Source organism: Pan paniscus, chromosome 20 (assembly GCF_029289425.2).
Source record: "Pan paniscus chromosome 20, NHGRI_mPanPan1-v2.0_pri, whole genome shotgun sequence".
Taxonomy (NCBI): domain Eukaryota; kingdom Metazoa; phylum Chordata; class Mammalia; order Primates; family Hominidae; genus Pan; species Pan paniscus.
In genome coordinates this window covers 28,056,803-28,073,515 of record NC_073269.2, presented here as the reverse complement: position 1 = coordinate 28,073,515, position 16,713 = coordinate 28,056,803, and the positions used below count along the sequence as shown (strand labels likewise).

The 16,713-nt window shown below is 45.1% G+C and overlaps 1 protein-coding gene and 1 long non-coding RNA gene across 2 annotated transcripts in view; both read left to right on the top strand.

Annotated features, from left to right (window-relative positions):
* The window catches only part of LOC100985080 (zinc finger protein 91), a 254,457-nt gene that overhangs the window by 144,228 nt on the left and 93,516 nt on the right, over positions 1 to 16,713 (top strand).
* Positions 218 to 9,451, top strand: LOC129394842 (uncharacterized). The gene is made up of 3 exons (XR_008622201.2): positions 218 to 3,526; positions 6,891 to 7,146; positions 8,477 to 9,451. It is a non-coding gene; the product is annotated as an uncharacterized LOC129394842 (long non-coding RNA).

The window sequence follows — 16,713 nt, the reverse complement described above, 5'->3', positions numbered from 1 at the left end:
CACATATGACACAATCAGAAGCTGTGCTATACACTCTCCTGGCTCTGCTTTCCAGGGAACAGAAGTAGATATAACATTTTGAATTTCCCCATTGTAATCTGAATCAATGATTCCTGTATGTACTTGTACTCCTTTTAAATTTAAACTAGACCTACCTAGAAATAATCCTACCGTCCCTGCTGGCAACATCTGACTGGAGACAGCAACACTCTTTAACAGTCCCATTACAAAAGTAGAACCTGGTCCATATTGATTAATACCTTGTTTAAATTCTTTAAGTATTTTAAAAGGAAAAGGCTCGCACATAGCCATAATATTTCCCTATTGATCAGGTGGGTATATTCTAACAGAGAACTGCCAAGCATCCATATCACCCTCTCTAGCTTGCTGGATTCCTGCCTGAATAGAACTGACAGCAGTCACTCAAGGTGCTGCTCAGTCACTGGGGCAACTACTTTTTGCCCAGTGTCCTCTGGAAAAGAAAGATCTGGAGGGTCAGGCCACTCTTTTTCTTCAAAATAATGGGGTGCAGAAGGCTAGGGATGAACCTCTTCCTCCTTTGAGGCTTTAGCTTTAGCTGGCAAACAAACCTGCTCTGTTACCTCTTCTGTTACTTTGTTATACTTTCCTTCCTCCTCATCATTATTGTGAAAATGTTCCAAGGTGGAACGAACCAGAGCCCACACTTGTCCCATTGTTACCCTGATGCTTCTGAGCTCCCTTTCTTACTCACCATGGGGAGTGATTAAGAGTACTCAGGTGGCTCCCTCTCCCTCTCCCCACGGTCTCCCTCTCCCTCTCCCCACAGTCTCCCTATCCCTCCATGGTCTCCCTCTGATGCCGAGCTGAAGCTGGACTGTACTGCTGCCATCTCTGCTCACTGCAACCTCCCTGCCTGATTCTCCTGCCTCAGCCTGCCGAGTGCCTGCGATTGCAGGTGCGCGCCGCCACGCCTGACTGGTTTTCGTATTTTTTTGGTGGAGACAGGGTTTCGCTGTGTTGGCCGGGCTGGTCTCCAGCTCCTAACCAAGAGTGATCTGCCAGCCTCGGCCTCCTGAGGTGCCGGGATTGCAGATGGAGTCTCGTTCACTCAGTGCTCAGTGTTGCCCAGGCTGGAATGCAGTGGCGTGATCTCGGCTAGCTACAACCTCCACCTCCCAGCCCCCTGCCTTGGCCTCCCAAAGTGCCGAGATTGCAGCCTCTGCCTGGCTGCCACCCCGTCTGGGAAGTGAGGAGTGTCTCTGCCTGGCCACCCATCATCTGGGATGTGAGGAGCCCCTCTGCCCGGCTGCCCAGTCTGGGAAGTGAGGAGCGCCTCCTCCCAGCCGCCATCCCTTCTAGGAAGTGAGGAGCGTCTCTGCCCGGCCGCCCATCATGAGATGTGGGGAGTGCCTCTGCCCCGCCGCCCCGTCTGGGAGGTGAGGAGCGTCTCTGTCCGGCCACCCTGTCTGAGAAGTGAGGAGCCCCTCTGCCCGGCAGCCGCCCCTTCTGAGAAGTGAGGAGCCCCTCCGCCTGGCAGCCACCCCGTCTGGGAAGTAGGGAGCATCTCCGCCCGGCAGCTGCCCCGTCCGGGAGGGAGGTGGGGGGCAGCCCCCACCCGGCCACCCGCCCCATCCGGGAGGGAGGTGGGGGGCGCCTCCGCCCAGCCGCCCCTTCTGGGAAGTGAGGAGCCCCTCTGCCCGGCCGCCACCCCATCTGGGAGGTGTACCCAACAGCTCATTGAGAACGGGCCATGATGACGATGGCGGTTTTGTGGAATAGAAAAGGGGGAAATGTGGGGAAAAGAGAGAAATCAGATTGTTGCTGTGTCTCTGTAGAAAGAAGTGGACATGCGAGACTCCATTTTGTTCTGTGCTAGGAGAGATTCTTCTGCCTTGGGATGCTGTTGATCTATGACCTTGCCCCCAACCCTGTGCTCTCTGAAACATGTGTTGTGTCCACTCAGGGTTAAATGGATTAAGGGCGGTGCAAGATGTGCTTTGTTAAACAGATGCTTGAAGGCAGCATGCTCGTTAAGAGTCATCACCACTCCCTAATCTCAAGTACCCAGGGACACAAACACTGCGGAAGGCCGCAGGGTCCTCTGCCTAGGAAAACCAGAGACCTTTGTTCACTTGTTTATCTGCTGACCTTCCCTCCACTATTGTCCTATGACCCTGCCAAATCCCCCTCTGCGAGAAACACCCCAGAATGATCAATTAAAAAAAAAAAAAAAAGAAAAGTCCAGGAGGGAAAAAGCCTTAAACCATCATTTCACAATTGTGCTTCTAATTCACCATGATAAAAACTGGAACAATATGGCAAATAAATAAATGTAATTCACCTGTAAAAAAAAAAAAAAAGAAAGATAAATTTTATTTCGAAAACCCTTGAAAAAAAAAAAAGAGTACTCAGGTGTCCTCCAACTTAGTTCTATGTTCTCCAACTGTCGCTCCGGTGACACACTGACCTGGGTTTGAGCCTCCACGTTGGGCACTGCTTGCCATGACCAGCTCAGTCATGGAGACCCTAACCCAGCAGTGCTAGAGGAATTAAAGACACATACACAGAAATATAGGGTGCGGAGTGGGAAATCAGGGGTCTCACAGCCTTCTGAGCTGAGAGCCTTGAACAGAGTTTGACCCACACATTTATTGATAGAAAGCAAGTGATAAGCATTGCTTCTATAGATTATAGATTATAGATTAGCTAAAAGCATTCCTTATGGGAAACAAAGGATTCTCAGAAAGGAGCAGAGAAACAGGCTCTGGCTGATTATCTGCAGCAAAAACATGCTCTCAAGGCACAGGCTGCTCCTGCTATCATTTGCGGTTTGAGCAGTTTTTCCATCCAGGCTGGGCCAGGTGTCCCTTGCCCTGCTCCAGTAAACCAACAACTTTTAGCAGTGTGCATGACAGCCACAAGCATGTCACATTGCTGCAGAAATCCTGTTTATGGCCAGTATCTTTAAGGCCTATTTATGATAGGCTTATGGCTTGCTACCAACATTGCACCCAAGTTATGTGACTCTCTCAAATGTGTCTTACATGTTGTGTGATATTGGGGCTCAATATATCACATTAGACATTGTTACATTTTTCTGGGTTTAACACCCAGGTGATGTAACTTTTTTTTCTGGGCCTGCCTACAGGGGACCTTGTGACATAACTCAGTGCCCATTACCATGGTGATGTTACTCTTTTCTCCTGCCTGGTCTCTGCTCAGAGAAATTGTGACACATCACTGGCCTAGCATCTAGGTGATGTGATTCTCCTCTTTTTTTCAGGCTCTGCATATTTGGGTATTGTGACATATTGCTAAACTTAACACCTAAGGGATGGGAGTCTCCTACCTGTGCTCTTCCTACAGGGGCATTGTGACATGTCTCTGCATTCCTCACCTAGGAAATGTGACTCTCCTACCTGCACCCTTCCTACATGGAAAGTTGTGGCATATTGCTGTGGCCAGCAACCAGATGATGTGTTTCTGCTTCCTGGGTCTTTATTACAGGAAAGATGGTTGACATATCACAGGGCCCAGCATCCAGGTAATGTGACTCTCTTCTGCTGGTCCCTGCTTACAGGGAAATTGTAGCATATTGCTACACCCAGCAACTAGCTTATGTGACTCTTCTCTTCTTTTAGGTTTTGGTTTCAGGGGACATTGTGACATATTGCTGGGCCCTGCACTGACAATTTGTGACTCAACTGCCTGCAATTTGCCCACTTGGGCCATTGTGACATATTGCTGAGTTTAACACTCAGGTGATGTAAATTTTATGCCTGGGCCTTGGCTACAGGGGGCATTTTAAAATGTTTTTTGTGGCCAGGTGCAGTGGCTCATGCCTGTAATCCCAGCACTTTGGGAGGCCGAGGCTGATGGATCACAATGTCAGGAGTTTGAGCCCAGCCTAGTCAACATGGTGAAACCCTGTCTTTACTAAAAAAAAAAAAAAAAAAAAAAAAAAAATACAAAAAACAGCCGGGCATGGTGATGGGCACCTGTAGTCCCAGCTACTAGGGAGGCTGAGCCAGAAGAATCACTTGAATTCGGGAGACAGAGGTTACAGTGAGCCAAGATCGTGCCACTGCACTCCAGCCTGGGTGACAGAGTGAGACTCCATCTCAAAAAAAAAAAAAAAAGATATCTCTGGCACCAGTTCCACAGGTGATATGACTCTCTTGTGTTACCAGGTCTCTGCTCATAGGGAGAATTGTGACCTTTCAAAGCATGTAGCTGATTTTTTTCTGTTATTTTTTAGTTTTTCCTGTGGGAAAGATTGTACAATATTTACAATATTACTGAACTAAGCACCAAAGGGATATTACTTTTTTTTTTTCTTGTACCTGCACACATAAGACATTGTGACATATTGCTGGGCCCTACCCCTGATGATGTGAGTTTTCTGCCCATCAACTATTTTATGTGACTCTCCTCTCTTATCTTCACTTTGTCCATGGTTAGATTATAATATATCTTTGGGCCTGGGTCATGCTAACAGAAGTGAGAGTGACTTATTGCTGGATCCAGCACACAGGGGATTTGATTCTTCTTGGTTCCTGCCCAAGTGGTCATTGTGACATATCTCTGGATGGCCTAAGTGATAGGTCTCTCCTTATCTTTCTGGACCTGTCCACAGTAGGAAATGTAACATATCATTGGGCCCAGCACCTAGATGATGTAACTCATCTTTTGACTGGACCTTGCATATTTTGCATATTGTTATATATCACTGAGTCTGACATTAGGGGATGAGAGGCTCCTGCCTGGGTCCTGCCCACAGGTACCGTGTGACATATTTTGGCATCCATCACCTATGAAATGTGACTCTCCTCACCTACATGTACGATACACGAAGAAAAGATTGTAGCATGTCAGTGGGATCAGCCACCAGGTGTGTGTCTCACCTCTCAGGGTGTTGCTCAAAGAGAGCGTTGTAACATATCACTGGGCTCAGCACCCAGGTGATGTGACTTGTGGCCTATGCCCATCTTTTCTCTCTTTCTTTCTTTCTTCCTTTTTTTTTTGACAGAATCTCACACTGTCATCCAGGTTGGAGTGTAGTGATGTGATCTCGGCTCATTTCAACCTCTGCCTCCTGGATTCAAGTGGTTCTCCTGCCTTAGCCTCCCAAGTAGCTGGGATTAAAGGCATGCATCACCACAACAGGCTAATTTTTGTATTTTTAGTGGAGGTGGGGTTCCAACATGTTGCCTTGGCTGGCAGGTGATCCACTTGCCTTGATCTCCCAAAGTGCTGAGATTCCCAGCATGAGCCAGAGCACCCAAGTCTGCCTTATAGGAATTGATTTTAATGCATCCCTGGCTAAGCACCTAGGTGATGTGTTATGACTCTCCTGTCTGGTTCTTGCCCTCAGAAGAGATCGTGACATACCTTTAGACCACCCCCAGGTGATGTGACCCTTCTGCTCACTCCCTACTCACTAGTGTAATTGTGACATATATCTTGCCCCAGCTCGCAATTGCTATGATGATTCTCACACCTTGAACAAGGCAATAAAAGAGTTACACTCAGCTGGGTGCAGTGGTTCACATTTGTAATCCCAGCACTTTGGGAGGCTGAGGTGGGTGGATCATGAGGTAGAAGTTCGAGACCAGACTGACCAAGATGGTGAAACCTCGTCTCTACTAAAAATACAAAAATTAGCCAGGCATGGTGGCAGGTGCCTGTAATACCAGTTACTTGGAAGGCTGAGGCAGGAGAATATCTTGAACCCGGGTAGCAGAGGTTGCAGTGAGCCGATATCACGCCACTGCATTCCAGCCTGGGTGACAGAGTGAGACTCCTTCCCCCACCCCCCAAAAAAAGTTACACTCCCTCCTAGCTAGTGTTAGGAAAATGAACACGATCCTGTCTTTTCTTTTCACTGAGTTCATAGAGAATTGCCACTCTCTCAAATATTGTACAAAGCCCTTGGGTGACACAAAGAGTGTCATCAAGTGACAAAAACACGGATGATATTGTGTTTCTTTTATTTATTATTTATTTATTTTTTGGAGATAGAGTCTCACTCTGTCACCCAGGTTAGAGTGCAGTGGCACAATCTTGGCTCACTGCAACCTCTGCCTCCTGAGTTCAAGTGATTCTCCTGCCTCAGCCTCCCAAGTAGCTAGCACTACAGGCACATGCCACCAAGCCCAGCTAATTTTTGTAGGGGTTTCACTCACCATGTTGGCCACACTGGTCTCAAACTCCACACCTTCGGTGATCCACCTGCCTCAACCCCCCAAAGTGCTGGGATTACAGGTGTGAGCCACCATGCCCAGCCCACGATTGTGTTTCTTAAAAGAACATCCTGCCACACATTACAATAGTAATCTCTACATAGACAGAGCCCACTGGTGAGGTCTTAAATCTCATATGCAGATGCAGTCCACAGTTGGAATTGTGACAGTGATGCGCAAACATACAGCCAGAAATGGCTCATTTCTAAAGCTACAAATGATGACTCACTTCTAAATGTAGGTGATAGGCAGGTGAGGCACCTGCTATATGGATCAGCCAATTGGAGAGATGTTGACTCATTCCTGGGCTTAGAGCCACATGTACTATCATGGGTCCATACCATCACAAATGTCTTAGAGTGGATTGCTACTCACAAGCATATTGTATAAAGTGTGGGGGATCAGTCAGAGTGGTGGAAAAATTATAGGGAAAGATGCAAACCTTCTGAAAGGTCAGAAGGTACTGCAGAGCACCAGGGGAGAATAGCTGAAGGCAGCTGTTTTATAATCCTGAGACAGAGGAGAAGGAGTAGATACAAGGGAGTGTGAGGGAATTTATCTTAAACAGACTTCTTTACATATTTACTTGTGTTCACCAGGAACTGACCTTTGATCATCTGCATGACGTTCTCTGAAAGGGGAACAATATATGTTAATTACCTGCAGGTTGTGTTGGCTCCAGGTTGTCAGCATTGTGCCTGCATGGAATAAAAGCAAGCAGCTCCAGTTTTTTGGATTGCACTCTGGCCACTAGAGCTGGGCAATCCCCTAGCTGCTCTTACACTGCATACCTGTGTCTCAGTACTCATTTCAACTGTCTGCCAGGATCTGTGGGACAGACCCAGCAGGTGGTGCCCCATGTAAGAAGCAATGAAATGCATCATGATGGAACCCTCAAAAACGAAAGTGAAGTTACTGCACAGTAAGTAATTGATGCCCGCTGGGGATTTCCAAGTTTGGGGGATTTTTCAACCTAGGGTTTCATCATGAGACAACAGTAATCAGCTCAACAGCAACAGTATATAAAAGTATTGAAACAACTGCTTAAAGCTAGTGAAGCCTCGGTTTCAAAGGCTCAATTAAGGGCCCTAATGCAAACTGTTATTTTCTGTAACCAATAATTCCTAGAAGAAGGCACACTAGACCTAGAGCTCTGGGAACAAGTGGGAAGAAATCTTAAATGACATTATGCACAAGGACAATGAGTCCCAGTAGCATCTTTAATGTTCTTTAATGTTATGGGCCTTAAGTTAGGACTGCTTTGGCCCCGCTCTACACAGAAGAGCATAAAACGGGAAGGGAGGAAGAATCATCACCTACCTTACTATCTCCTCCTCTCTCAGCCCCACCATTACCGAGTAAAGGTGCCACAGAGGAGACATAGATTTTCCCTGAGCCCCTCCCCCAGTAAATTGAGAAAAAGACAAGGGATACCCTACAGTTATGGGACCCTGTCTTAGGCAAGCAGCATTAGAGGGGGAGCTCTTGGCTTGCCTGATGATGGAAGATCAACAAGGCAATCATGTACATGAACCCATTGCTTTCAAGACTTATAAAGAAATAAGAAAGAGCATTAGAGAAAATGGAGCCACTAGCCCATTTATGAAAGGATTAATTGAGGCCATAGCATATAACTTCCACATGACCCCATGGGACTGGTTAGTGCTAGCTAAAACAACTTCAGAGGCCAGTCAATACCTCCTCTGGAGGGCATAACATGATGAGTTATGAGAACAACAAGCTAACCAGAATCAATTGGCCAGGCAAAACATAACAGCTGCTATACTCCAGGGGAGGGGTCCCTATGTAAATGTACAACAACAATTAAATTTTTCCCCCAGCCTATGCACAGAGTCAGTGCACTCACAGGGCCTGGGACCAAATTCCCAAAGGTGGAGTTCAACAGTGATCTTTTCTAAATGTATGACAAGGGCCCCGGGAGCCATTTGTTGAATTTATCAATCATTTAACTTAGGTCATAGTGAAATGTGCCCATTCCACCCTTAAGAATATGCTTAAAATCAAAAAAGGGTGAATATGAGTAGGGACCTTACAACACTACTAGCACGAGCCTTATTTACTCTTAATTTCTTAAATTTAGATGATACATTTCAATGAGCCATAGATAAGCACTTTGCAAAAACCTATCAAAATAGAAAGCCTTCAGTTTTATGGAAAGGTGTAAATAGTAATGTACGGTGTGGTCCAAATGATTTGCTAACATGGGGAAGGGGATATGCTTGTGTTCACAGCCCCTTAGGTCCTCTTTGGATTCCAGCATGATGCATCAAACCTTACCACGGCATGACTAGGGCCCAACCCGGTACCAGAAATAAAGGAAATGACGATGCAGAACCCACAACCCTGGATGATGTGGCTTCCTTGGATGACACAGGCCCCAGACATTACCTGGGGAATGCTGAAGAACACAACTCAGGAGGCTGAACAAATCTGCTTCAGACACAGATACCATTCAATCCATATAATTTGTTCTTTGCTATGCTTTTTATTCCACATTGCAACTCTTATAGAATACTGATTCTTCTTATTCTCTCTTTTTGCCTGCAACCCACACCTGCTATACACTATTGGGCCCATCTTCTAGATCTGCCTTTCTTACCGCCTTTTACTTGGGAAGATACCCCCTTCTCAGCCTCTGACAATGTGACCAATTGGCTGGGAGGTATTGACATACCCCCGGTGGGGGTCCCTCAGTAATGGCACACATTGGACTCAGGTGCCAAGTAACATTACATATCAATCCTTGATTGGAAAAGAATAATATTGATTATACTCATGTTTGTCTTATGTTATTTACTGGTTCTAGGGTGCAAAGCTGGAACACAAGCTGTAACCATTGCACCAGTCAAACCTGTCGCTGCTCACATCTGTATGCTTCAATCAACAAAACCTGATGCAAAAAACAGAAAAAGGGGAGATGTGGGAGATTGGTCAGAGTGGTGGAAAAAGTACAGGGAAAGAACGCAAATTTTCTGAAATGTTGGAAGGTCCTGCAGAGCCCCAGGGGAAAATAGCTGAAGGCAGCTGTTCTATAACCTTGAGGCAGAGAGCAAGCAGTAGGTACAAGGGAGTGTGGAAGAATTTATCTTAAACAGGCTTATTTACTTATGTTGATCAGGAACTGACCTTTGATCATTTGCATGTGTGACATTCCCTGAAAGGGGAACAATAAATGTTAATTACCTGCAGGTTGTGTTGGCTCCAGGTTTTTGGTATTGTGCCTGCACTGAAAAAAGCAAGTGGCTCCAGCTTCTTAGGGCTGCACTTTGGCTACTAAAGCCTGGCATTCCCTTAGCTGCTCTTACACTGCATACCTGTGTCTGAGTACTAATTTAATCCATAGACCAGAATCTGTGGGACACACCTGGCAATAAAGCCCTCAGTAATACATTGAATGCCCTTACATGACCAAGCACACTGGTGACATTGTGATACTGGTACTCAAAACCAGTCAACAGTAACTACGCCATCCTTTTAGATAAACACAACCTACTTCTGAAGTTCTGAATCTCAACCCTGGAGGGAGTGGAAAGTTGCAACATTGACTCTCGTATGTGGATCTGGTCCACATCTGGGCTGGTAATTCAGACCAAGATTCAGCACAACTCTGAGGCTATGATTTTACTGAGAAGACCCAGTCTGAAGGAGAGATTGAGGCTCTTATTCAGGAATCCATCCACATTGAGATTGTGATTTGTGTACTTAGACCCAACCTCCAAATGGTCTTGACTCTCTTTTTTTTTTTTGGAGCAGAGTCTCACTCTGTCACCAGGCTGGAGTGCAGTGGCATGATCTAGGCTCACTGCAAGCTCCACCTCCTGGGTTCAAGCGATTCTCCTGCCCCAGCCTCCCGAGTAGCTGGGACTACAGTGCACGGAACCATGCCCAGCTAATTTTTGTATTTTTAGTAGAGACAGGGTTTCACCATGTTGGCCAGGATGGTCTCGAACTCCTGACCTTGTGATCCACCCACCTCAGCCTCCCAAAGTGCTGGGATTACAGGCATGAGCCACCATGCCCAGCCTGGTCTTGACTCTCATACCTAGGATGGGAATATGTGAAAAATTATTCATGTTATCCCTGAGCCTTTCTGCATGTGTGATTGTCAAACATGTCTCTGCACATAGTCTGAGTGATTTGACTCTCCTGCCTGGGGCCAGTGCACAGATGGGATTGGGACATATTGTTGGAACAAGTATGTGGCTGATGTGACCCTGTACTCATGCCTTGGTGCTGCCAAAGAGGGCATTGTGACATATCACTGGTCCCTGCACCCAGGTAATGTGTTTGTCATTTATGTGCCCTGCCCACATGGGCTGTTGTAACATATTGCTGGGTCTAACACCCATGTGATGTGAATCTCCTACCTAGACCCTGGCTACGGAGACATTTTGCCACATTCCTGGACCCATCATCTATTTGATGTTACTCTCCACTTTTACATGGGCTTTTCCATAGGGGACATTGTAACATATCTGGGCCAAGCACCTACATGATGTTACCCTTTGCTCCTACCTGGGCCCTGACCACAGAAGGGAGAGTGACTAGTCCCTAGGCACAGTATACAGGTGATGTAATTTTTCTGTCTCATACCTGTCTACAGAGGACATAGTGAATGTCCCTGGCCCACTAAACTAGATGATATGACTTTTTTTTTTTTTTTTTGTCTCTGAGACCTGTCAACAGTGGGGATTATGACAGATCACTTGTCTCAGTACCTACTTAACATTTTCCCCATGCCTGAGCATTGCCCACTGGGGTGACTGTGACATATAACTAGGTGAAGGCCCTAGGTTATGTAACATTTCTCTTTGACCTGAACTTCACCCACATAGGGCATTTTGACATATCTCTGAAGCTCTAAATTAGGGAGACTGCTGCATGGGCCTTTTGTTTTTTAGGGAGTTTTGTCCCATATTTTACTGACCTAGCAATAAGCTGATGTTACTCTTTTCTAGTGCTTGGGCTCTGTCCAAGGAGGGATTGTGATATATCACTGGGCCCAGCACCTTGGTGATGTGACTCTCCTCTCCTTCTACAGGGTTCAGGTGAGAAAGAAGAGTTACATCACTTAGGTGATAAATAAAATAATATGTCATATGTCCCCTATTGGTAGGGCTTATGCAGGAGAGTCACATCAGCTAGGTGTTGGACCCAACCATATTTCAATATACAAATTGTATATTATGTATATTTAAAATTGTGTATATTGAAGTATGGCTGTGTCCAACAGCTAGGTGATGTGACTCTCCCCCATGAGCCCTTCTGATAAGGGAATTATGACATATTTTGTTTATCACCTAGGTGATTTAACTGTCCTTCTCTACTTGAGCCCTGTATAAAGGGGGGATTGTGACATCACTGGCCCCAGCATCGAGTGATATCCCTCTTTCTTTCTTTTTTTTTTTTTTTGAGATGGAGTCTCACACTGTCGCCCAGGCTGCAGTGCAGTAGCATCATCTTGGCTCACTGCAAACTCCACCTCCCAGGTTCAAGTGATTCTCCTGCCTCAGCCTCCTGAGTAGCTGGGATTACAGGTGTGCACACCCATAACTGGCTAATTTTTGTATTTTTAGTAGAGACAGGGTTTCACCGTGTTGGCCAGGCTGGTCTCAAACTACTGATCTCAAGAAATCTGCCCACCTCAGCCTCCCAAGGTATTGAACTTATGGGTGTCAGCCATTTTGCCAGGCCTTATCACTCTCATCTTTCAAATCGGCCCTGTGTATTTTAGGTATTAAGACATATTGCTGGGTCAAACCAAGTGGGTGAAAGGCTCTTGCTTGGGCTCTGCCTACAAGAGGCCTTGTGACATATCTCTTCATCCATTACTTTGGAGGTGTGACTCTCCTCTTCCATCTGCACCATGCCCACACAGAAGACTGTGGCATGCCTCTGAGTTCAGCAACCAGGTGGTGATTTTCTTGTACACATGTCTTAACTGCAGAGAAAATTGTGACATATAGCTGAGTCCATTACCCAATTAATGTGACTTTGCTTTCTGTGCCTTGCTTTTGGAAGAGAATTGTAACATAACCCTGGCCAGGCAACCAGGTGATATGACTCTCTGCTTGGCCCCTGCCCTAAAAAAATTGTAACATATTTCTGTCCCAGCACCCAGGTGATGTTACTCTCCTGTTTTCTTTCTACAGTTTGGGTTGCGACATATACCTTAGCCAAGCTCACAGTTGCGATGTTGACACTAATACCATGAATCAGCCAAAAGGAGAGATACTGGCACTTGTAACTAAACTTGGAGAAATGGGTATATTCCTGGGTCTTCTCTAGATAATAACATCATAGAGGATTACTATTCTTTCACATTTTGTATAAAGTGTTTTGATGGTACAGAGCATGTCATGCCCACTGGAGAGATCCTGAATTTCACAGGTGAATGCAGTCCATAGTAAAAATTCTGACTGTCATATGTGATCATGCCATCACAGTTCACATGGTGACTCATTTCTAAACCCAGGTCATAGGCAGGTGAACACTCTCCTCTCTGGACCCAGCTACTTGGAGAGCTGTTGAGTCGCATACATGGGCTTAGTTCCACAGGTACAATTATGAGTCCATACTAGGAAAAAGTCTCAGAGAAAATTGTGACTATCATGCATATTGTATAAATACCTCAGGTGGTACAGAGAGTTTTATAATGAGGTCCATCACAGGTGACATTGTGACACTTATATGCATACCCTGCAAACAGTAAAGATTGACATCTTTCCACATGAACACAGCTCACTGTTGAAGTTGTGATTCTCACACCTGGAGGTAGCCAAAAGTTGAAAAATTGACTCTCACACATGGATTCAGTCTATATGTGGGTTGATGAGTCTCAGACCAAGATTCAACATACCAGTGAGGTTTTGACTTCATTGGGGACACAGTTCACAGCAAAGATTGAGACTCTTATACATGTATTCAGTCCACCATTGAGATTGTAACTGATGTACTCAAACTCAACTTACAAAGGGTGTTGATTCTAATACCTAGAAATGGGACATGTGCAGGATTGTTAATTTTTCCCTACATTTACTGCAACTGTAATTGTGAAATACACCTCTGACCAGCACCTGAGTAATTTGATTCTCTTGCCTAGTGCCCAGCCTATAGATTGGATTGTGACACATCGCTGGACCCAACACCTAGGTGGTATGACTGTACATATGCCTTGACACTGCCCACAGAGGGCTTTGTGACATGTGACTGAGACCCACACCTTGGTTATGTGACTCTCCTGATTGTGCCCTGCAATTATAGATTATTGTGACATATTGCTATGTCCAACATCCAGGTGATGTAACTCTCCTTCCTGGGTCCTGCCTACAGGAAGCATTATGACCCACCTCTGTACCAATCACTGAGGTAACGTGACTCTCTTTTTCTACCAGGTCCCTTCACACATAAATGATTTTTTTTCTATTACTGGTCCCAGCACCTAGCTGAAGTGACTCTTCTCTTCTAAATAGGTTCTGCTCACAATGTAGATCATGACATACTGCTGGACTGAACAAGGTAATGTGAGCCGTCTGTCGAAACTCTGCTCACAGCAGGCATAGTGACATATCTGTGAACCTACCATCTTAGTGCTATGACTCTTTTACTTGGGTTTGGCCTATAGGAGAGATTGTGACATATCTCTGGGGGCAGCACTTAGAAGATGTGATTCTCCTTTCCTCTCACAGCCATGCTCCCATAAAAGAGAGTGACTTATCCCTGAGATCAGCACACAGGCTATGTCATTCTTCTGTCTGGTCCCTGTCCACAGAAGTTATTGTGACATATCTCTGGGCCCATCACCTAGATGATGTGACTCTACTCTCTTTCCTGGGGCCTGTCCACAGTGAAGGTTGTGACATATCACTTGGTCAAGTACTTACATGATGTGACTCTTCTCATGCTTTGGCCCTGCCCACTAAGGTGGTTGTGATATGTAGCTGGGTCCAGCTCTTAGGTTATGTGATTTTTCTCTTCTTTCTGAGCCCTACTCACAGGGTGCATTGTGACATATCTCTGGGTCTCTCACCTAGATGATGTGACTTTTCTGCCAGGGCTCTTTCCTCAGAGGGTACTGTGACATTTCTGTACCCAGAACCTAGGTGATGTGACTCTCATTTACTGCTTTGGCTCTGCCCAAGATGTGACTCATTTTTTTGCCTGGTCTCTGCATACATTGTGCATTGTGATGTATGGCTGAAACCAGCACCTACGTAATATGAGTCTTCTGCATGGACTGTTTTCAGAAGGGTATTATGAAATATCGTTTTATCACTTAGGTGTTGTGACTCTGTTCTTATGGCTGGAGTCTGCCACAGAGGGCAATTGCAACATATCACCTGACCCAGCACCTTGGTGATGTGATTCTCTTTATTTTTTGGGGGGGGTGGTTCTCACATATTTTGGGTATTGTGATATATTGGTGGGCTCAACACCTAGGGGATAGAAAGCTCCTTTCTTGACCCTGCCCCTGGGGACTCTGTGACATATCTCTGCATCCATGACCTAAATATGTGACTCCTCTATTGTGCCTGCACCCTGCTTACAGGGATGATTGTGACATATTGCTAAATACAGTGTAAGTTGTGCTGACCTCCTATCTCGTCCTGTGACTAAGAATGCCTAACCTGAGGATGCAGCCCAATAGGTCTCAGCCTCATTTTACCTGACACTATTCAAGATGGAATCGCCCTCGTTTTAATGCCTCGGACAAAGAGATCAAATATAACATTATGAAAAAATTTTATTTTAATTATAGTGAATAAGAAATGGAAGACCTAAGATGGGCTATTGTGAAAGATTATAAAGACAAATAGTTATATTTGTTTTATAAGTTTTCCATTAACCTCTGTTTGTTACTTCTGAATAGATACATTGTTTTATTCTGTCAAGTTTAAACAGATACACTTGATAATCAAAAGTTCCCCGCTGTGAAAGAAAAATAAATCTCAGGATGTCAAAATTACTAATCCAATAGAAAAGTCAAGCTGGAAACTATGTCAAGCAAAGCTGTCTTCTATTTTATTCTTAAATAAGATAGCTATGCAGATAAAAAAGCTATACACCTACCTCACAATTTGCTGACAAGAATATTTCTACTGAGTAGATGACAGACAGAACTCAAAGTCATCCCTCTGAGGCTCACCTGAGACAAATACATATCTGCTTACTTTGTCTGCTCTATTGTTAATATCAAAATGCAGATTCACTGAGCCAGACTAAATTGTGTATTCAGTGGGAGACTTATCAAGGGCTCAAATAAATTTATTCTTTTTTCTCTTATCTACTTGTGATGCGGAAGCCCCAACCTCAAGTTTTCCCATCATACCTGACTAAACCAATGTACATCTTAAACATATTGATTGATGTCTCATGACTTTCTAAAATGTATAAGAAACTGTACCCCAACCACCCTGGGAACATTTCATCAGGACCTCCTGAGGCTGTGTCACAGGCTCCTACTTAACTGTGGCAAAATAAACTTTCTAAATTAATGGACCATTGGAGGGACTCTGCTCTCTTGATAAAAGTTGTTTCATTTGAATGGCTGATGGGCAGGTTTGTACCTGAGACTGCAGCACTGAGCTCCTGGGGGATGTGGGATGTTCCAAGCATCAGCTTTCAGCCAGTTTATCTTGTGACTCTTGAAAGTTATTTAGTGTAGTGTGAAGATGGGAATAAACGGCTCCTGAATGCTAACAATGGCTGTTCATTCTAGGGTGGTCCAAGGGGGCCATGCAGTGGTTCTGGGTTCTTCTGTGGCTTCTCTCTCTGTGGCTGATGGAGTGGTTTTGTTGGTCTTGTGATCCAGGGTGTGTGTGTGTAAGAGGAGTGGAGGGTAAGGTGGGAAAAGAAGGTGACAGCCAGGTTCCTGGAGGTCACCTCCTGGCATTATTCTTGTGGCTTGCCAAGATTCTTATGTAAATTCTTTTTATTGTTAATAATTCATGTGTCCTGAGCAAGGAGGTGAAAATAAAAATAGCTCAGAGCAGTCTCAGCTCTGTAAGGTCTGCACAATTTATCAAGACCAGGGAGATGAAAGTGTGGAACTTTACACAGGGGCAATTCTTTTTTTGTGTGTTTGTTTGAGATGAAGTCTCACTTTGTCACCCAGGCTGGACTGCAGTGGCATGATCTTGGTTCATTGCAACCTCTGCCTCCTGAGTTCAAATGATTCTTCTGTCTCAGCCTCACAAGTAGCTGGGATTACAGGCACATGAAACCACACCCAGCTAATTTTTGTATATTTAGTAGAGATGGGGTTTTACCATTTTGACCAGGCTGGTCTCCAATTGCTGGCCTCAGGTGATCCGCCCACTTAGGCCTCCCAGAATGCTGGGATTAGGGGCAATTGTTTATAGACATTTTGTTTCTGACTAGCAGTCTCATCCATTATTTCTGGAATTTGTAAAGCAAAAGAATATATATAGCCAATCAATAGCTTATGCATTTAAATATGAATTCTTGG